Source organism: Somniosus microcephalus, unplaced genomic scaffold (genome assembly GCF_052327205.1).
Source record: "Somniosus microcephalus isolate GS21.2 unplaced genomic scaffold, FLI_Smic_1.0 unresolved_chr1, whole genome shotgun sequence".
Lineage (NCBI taxonomy): Eukaryota > Metazoa > Chordata > Chondrichthyes > Squaliformes > Somniosidae > Somniosus > Somniosus microcephalus.
The window spans coordinates 51,961,991-51,968,225 of NW_028225179.1; the positions used below are offsets into that span (position 1 = coordinate 51,961,991).

The window sequence follows — 6,235 nt, forward strand, 5'->3', positions numbered from 1 at the left end:
GAATGCCGGCACAATTTCTCGCCCCCACTCACTGATGTCTATCAGCTTCCGGTCACTGTCTTTTGGACTCTCAGGCCGTTTCTTATTTCTCCAGCTCTCTTGTCCATTCCGCCATATGTCCCATTGCTCTCTGTATCTCCCGCTTAATTTATCTCAGTGTCAATCTGTGAGGTGATTCTGAATGATTACCCTATGTTTGTGTCTTATCTATATATATAAATCGGTACTTCTGTCTGTCATTCTGTCTGTCATTCTGTCATCGCCTGTGCGTCTGTCGGGCTATGCGCTCGAAAGTTACAGGGCGTACCTATGCGCGCGTTACCTCCAAAGAAAGCTTACGCTTCAGAGACGGTTTTAAGCGTATTTACTTTTCAGTCGGACGAAATGTGTTCGCGCCTTATGCAAAAAACCTTCAGCAAAAAACCTTCAAAATTAAACTCATTATCTGGTAGCATTGATTGACTGACATCAAGGTTCCACCAATCCTGTTCCGTCACGATTGACCAATCCTACAGTACGGTCCCCTGATGGTTGGCCAATCGGTGTGTGTGTGGGCGGGACTATTCGTTTTCATCTCGGGGATGTGGCAGCCATTCTTTCACTAAGCTTCCAGCTCAAATGACTTCAGCTTCCAGCTATAACGACTTTCAAAGTTAGTATCTCTTTTAAAAATAACATAAGATTTACCAAAAACGTTTTATAAGTACTTTCACTTTCATTTTTCAACCTTTTAAAAGGTAGACATACAGGGACACAAACAGGGCCCTAAGCCTGCCACTCGATTTAAAATGTTGCCCAGCACCAGATTCACAAAGGGACACAGACAGGGCCCCAAAGCCATAAGTAGTTTCACTTTCATTTTGCAAGCTTTTAAAAGGTAGACAGACAGGGACACACGCAGGGCCCTAAAGCCTGCCACTCGATTTAAAATGTTGCCCAGCACCAGATTCACAAAGGGACACAGACAGGGCCCCAAAGCCATAAGTAGTTTCACTTTCATTTTGCAAGCTTTTAAAAGGTAGACAGACAGGGACACACGCAGGGATCTAAAGCCTGCCACTCGATTTAAAATGTTGCCCAGCACCAGATTCACAAAGGGACACAGACAGGGCCCCAAAGCCTGGCACTCGATTTAAACCGCCTGCCCCAAAACAGCCCCGGCAACGCCGGGCTCCCCAGCTAGTATGAAATAAATGGGGGGATCAGACAACTCTTCCTCTGACACTGGGGAACAAATAAGCCAACAGTTATACCACGATATTGTTTACTGTGATGCAGCAAATACAATATTCCAGCTTAAAAGTTTCAGTTTCAATTCTGTGCAAAAGAAACTGTGACTCCAACGTGTTTCCAATAGCCTGCCTTTTAATCTGACGTCACAATCGCCACCATTGCACCTCAAGGTGATTCATAACTAATAAGCAGAGAAGTCAAGCACTGAAAGGGTATTTGTAGAAAGGGTTGTGAGACTGTGGAATGCACTGGTCCAGCAAGCAGCAGATTTAAAACAAGGTTTAAAAACCGGCAGCCTGTGGGAGGAAGGGGGCAGAGAGGCAAGAGAGACACAGGAAAGATCAACTTGGAAACTATTGACCCCGAATCTACTTTAAATCCCCCCACTGTATTTAAACCCATTTAATGTCAGATTCACAAATTGATGCATGTGAGCAATATAAGACATTTATCGCTGTCTCTGGTCTAAAATAACTGCTTTATTATTTGATCCCACCCGCTGCGTTTAGGCTCTACCCTGAATATTTATCTCCGACCTAGAATCAGTTTGTAATCTGGAGATAAGGTTTCTGCAGCCGGCGGGCAGGGAGCAGAGGCTGTGGCTGATCTGTGTCATGTGGGAGCAGAACACAATGTTTCTGCTGTTTATTTTCATTACCCTGCAGAATATTCCATACTGTTCTCAACATCTTACATACCGTTAAATATCGGAAGTTTTCTTTTATTGTAATGATCGCTGCGATTCTTATGGACTTGCTGAATTTGCAGCAAATTAAATATCACGAAACCGTCATCGCCAACAATAAACAGGGTCAGCTATTTAAGAATTTAGTATCTTGGAACCGATATTTTCGCGGCTGCGATGTCCGAGTGCTGAAGGCGTTGGACTTGAAATCCAATGGGGTTTCCCCGCGCAGGTTCGAGCTCTGCTCGCAGCGGGCTCTCTCATTATGATAATTAACTACTTCAAATAATGTATTTTCTTCAATCTGCTCCCTCTTGGAGGATTTTGGAATTTTCAATGCCGGTTTTAAGGAAACTAAAGGATTGCCGAGACAACTGTATCACTTACTTCAAGAAGGTTTGCTGACCGAATTCCAAAAGTGATCTGCAGATTGTCTGGAAGCTCCAGATAAGGAGGCCTCGACAGTCTCTGAGGTACCTTCCCATACACTCGCTGCTGTCCGGAAGCATCAGTCTGTGTAACCATGGGAGAGAGAGAATGGAAAGTCACTGGAAGGCATGTTTCTGTCAGCAGCAATGTTACAAGAGCAGCCATTCTAAAGTGAAAAGCAGAACACATTCCAGGAGACAGGCCAGGAGACAGACAAACGGAGTGGAGATCTGGAAGACTGACCAGAAAAAAAACAAGGAGGACACCAACTCATAATTCATCTCTCCCTCTCCCGAAGCAGAAGAATTTAACATTCTGAGTTCTGAGTTGCACCACTGAGGTTGTACAAGTCTCTCTCTGTAAAACTTGTATTATTATGTCAATAAAACGATTTGTTTGAAAAGTTTGAAGCTTCATTTCCCGAGGAATTTTCTGAATCGGGCTGCATTGGTTCCGAAGGCCGGCTCTGCTTTCGCAGAGCTTGACTGTCGGGAGGTCCCGCAGGTCGAAATGTATCGACTGGTTTCAAAGCACCAACTCAGATTGGGGCGTATGGGACATGTGGCCCAGGAAGAGTGGTGGTAGCAGAGCACACTTAGCAGTTTAAGTGGCTGAAAGTGAATGTTAGATTAAGGAAATACCGCAGGAAAATTAAAATGAAATTGAAGGGGGAAAGTAAAGGAGAGCTATTGATTGTGGAAGGAAGAAAAGTCTGCGTTATGTTTCGGTTTGGAGCCGAAGTTGCTGCGGCCAGAATGCAGATTATTAATCACTATACGAGCACGGCACCACACATCAACAACTGCAGCTCTGCAATGTATCGCATGTCACTGCTTAGGAAACATGGATTTTTGGTGAAGAGTCCAAAATCAGCCCCGCCAGAAATACAGAAGCGGTGAAATTCAACGCAGGCCTCGCAGCCACTGGAGCCTTCATCCAGAATGGGAACTGGTGCAGGCACAGTCACATTTAAAAGAATTGCAGCCTTTTCACACGAGAAGCAACTCACCCCTGGAGATTCTATAAAAATTGGCCCCGCTGGGAATCGAACTCAGGATCTTCTGCTTACGAGACAGACGCTTTGACCAGCTAAGCCACGGTACCGTATGCTGGCGCAATTTCTCGCCCCCACTCACTGATGTCTATCAGCTTGCGGTCACTGTCTTCTGGACTCTCAGGCCGTTTCTTATTTCTCCAGCTCTCTTGTTCATTCCGCCATATGTCACATTGCTCTCTGTATCTCCCGCTTAATTTATCTCAGTGTCAATCTGTGAGGTGATTCTGAATGATTACCCTATGTTTCTGTCTTATATGAAATAAATGGGGGGATCTGACAACTCTTCCTCTGACACTGGTTAACAAATAAGCCAACAGTTATAACACGATATTGTTTACTGTGATGCAGCAAATACAATATTCCAGCTTAAAAGTTTCAGTTTCAATTCTGTGCAAAAGAATAGCCTGCCTTTTAATCTGACGTCACAAACGCCACCATTGCACCTCAAGGTGATTCATAAATAATAAGCAGAGAAGTCAAGCACTGAAAGGGTATTGGTAGAAACGGTTGTGAGACTGTGGAATGCACTGGCCCAGCAAGCAGCAGATTTAAAACAAGGTTTAAAAACCGGCAGCCTGTGGGAGGAAGGGGGCAGAGAGGCAAGAGAGACACAGGAAAGATCAACTTGGAAACTATTGGCCCCGAATCTACTTTAAACCCCCCACTGTATTTCAACCCATTTAATGTCAGATTCACAAATTGATGCATGTGGGCAATATAGGACATTTATCGCTGTCTCTGGTCTATAATAACTGCTTTATTATTTGATCCCACCCGCTGTGTTTAGGCTCTACCCTGAATATTTATCTCCGACCTAGAATCAGTTTGTAATCTGGAGACAAGTTTTCTGCAGCCGGCGGTAACGGAGCAGAGGCTGTGGCTGATCTGTGTATGTGGGAGCAGAACACAATGTTTCTGCTGTTTATTTTCATTACCCTGCAGAATATTCCATACTGTTCTCAACATCTTACATACCGTTAAATATCGGAAGTTTTCTTTTATTGTAATGATCGCTGCGATTCTTCTGGACTTGCTGAATTTGCAGCAAATTAAATATCACGAAACCGTCATCGCCAACAATAAACAGGATCAGCGATTTGAGAATTTAGTATCTTGGAGCCGTTATTTTCGCAGCTGCGATGGCCGAGTGGTTAAGGCGTTGGACTTGAAATCCAATGGGGTTTTCCCGCGCAATTCGAGCCCTGCTCGCAGCGGGTTTTCTCATTATGATAATTAACTACTTCAAATAATTTATTTTCTTCAATCTGCTCCCTCTGGGAGGATTTTGGATTTTTCAATGCCGGTTTTAAGGAAACTAAAGGATAGCCGAGACAACTGGCTCACTTACTTCAAGAAGGTTTGCTGACCGAATTCCAAAAGTTTTCTGCAGATTGTCTGGAAGCTCCAGATAAGGAGGCCTCGACAGTCTCTGAGGTACCTTCACATACACTCGGTGCTGTCCGGTAGCATCAGTCTGTGTAACCGTGGGAGAGAGAGAATGGAAAGTCACTGGAAGGCTTGTTTCTGTCAGCAGCAATGGTACAAGAGCAGCCATTCTAAAGTGAAAAGCAGAACACATTCCAGGAGACAGTCCAGGAGACAGACAAACGGAGTGGAGATCTGGAAGACTGACCAGAAAAAAAACAAGGAGGACACCAACTCATAATTCATCTCTCGCTCTCCCGAAGCAGAAGAATTGAACATTCTGAGTTTTGAGTTGCACCACTGAGGTTGTACAAGTCTCTCTCTGTAAAACTTGTATTATTATGTCAATAAAATGATTTGTTTGAAAAGTTTGAAGCTTCATTTCCCAAGGAATTTTCTGAATCGGGCTGCATTGGTTCCGAAGGCCAGCTCTGCTTTCGCAGAGCTTGACTGTCGGGAGGTCTCGCAGGTCTAAATGTATCGACTGGTTTCAAAGCACCAACTCAGATTGGGGCGTATGGGACATGTGGCCCAGGAAGAGTGGTGGTAGCAGAGCACACTTCGCAGTTTAAGTGGCTGAAAGTGAATGTTAGATTAAGGAAATACCGCAGGAAAATTATAATGAAATTGAAGGGGGAAAGTAAAGGAGAGCTATTGATTGTGGAAGGAAGAAAAGTCTGCGTTATGTTTCGGTTTGGAGCCGAAGTTGCTGCGGCCAGAATGCAGATTATTAATCACTATACGAGCACGGCACCACACATCAACAAATGGAGCTCTGCAAAATATCGCATGGCACTGCTTAGGAAACATGGATTTTTGATGAAGAGTCCAAAATCAGCACCGCCAGAAATACAGAAGCGGTGAAATTCAACGGAGGCCTCGCAGCCACTGGAGCCTTCATCCAGAATGGGAACTGGTGCAGGCACAGTTACATTTAAAAGAATTGTAGCCTTTTCACACGAGAAGAAACTCACCCCTGGAGATTCTATAAAAATAGGCCCCGCTGGGAATCGAACCCAGGATCTCCTGTTTACTAGACAGACGCTTTGACCAGCTAAGCCACGGGACCGAATGCTGGCGCAATTTCTCGCCCGCACTCACTGATGTCTATCAGCTTGCGGTCACTGTCTTCTGGATTCTCAGGCCGTTTCTTATTTCTCCAGCTCTCTTGTCCATTCCGCCATATGTCCCATTGCCCTCTGTATCTCCCGCTTAATTTATCTCAGTGTCAATCTGTGAGGTGATTCTGAATGATTACCCTATGTTTGTGTCTTATCTATATATATAAATCGGTACTTCTGTCTGTCATTCTGTCTGTCATTCTGTCATCGCCTGTGCGTCTGTCGGGCTATGCGCTCGAAAGTTACAGGGCGTACCTACGCGCGCGTTACCTCCAAAGAAAGCTT

General features: G+C 44.7%; 2 non-coding genes across 2 annotated transcripts; both read right to left on the reverse strand.

Annotated features, from left to right (window-relative positions):
* Positions 1–3,377: 3,377 nt before the first annotated feature.
* Positions 3,378–3,451, reverse strand: trnat-cgu (transfer RNA threonine (anticodon CGU)). Its single transcript has one exon. It is a non-coding gene; the product is annotated as a tRNA-Thr (tRNA).
* Positions 3,452–5,824: 2,373 nt separating this feature from the next.
* On the reverse strand, positions 5,825–5,898 carry trnat-agu (transfer RNA threonine (anticodon AGU)). Its single transcript has one exon. It is a non-coding gene; the product is annotated as a tRNA-Thr (tRNA).
* Between the last annotated feature and the right edge of the window lie 337 nt (positions 5,899–6,235).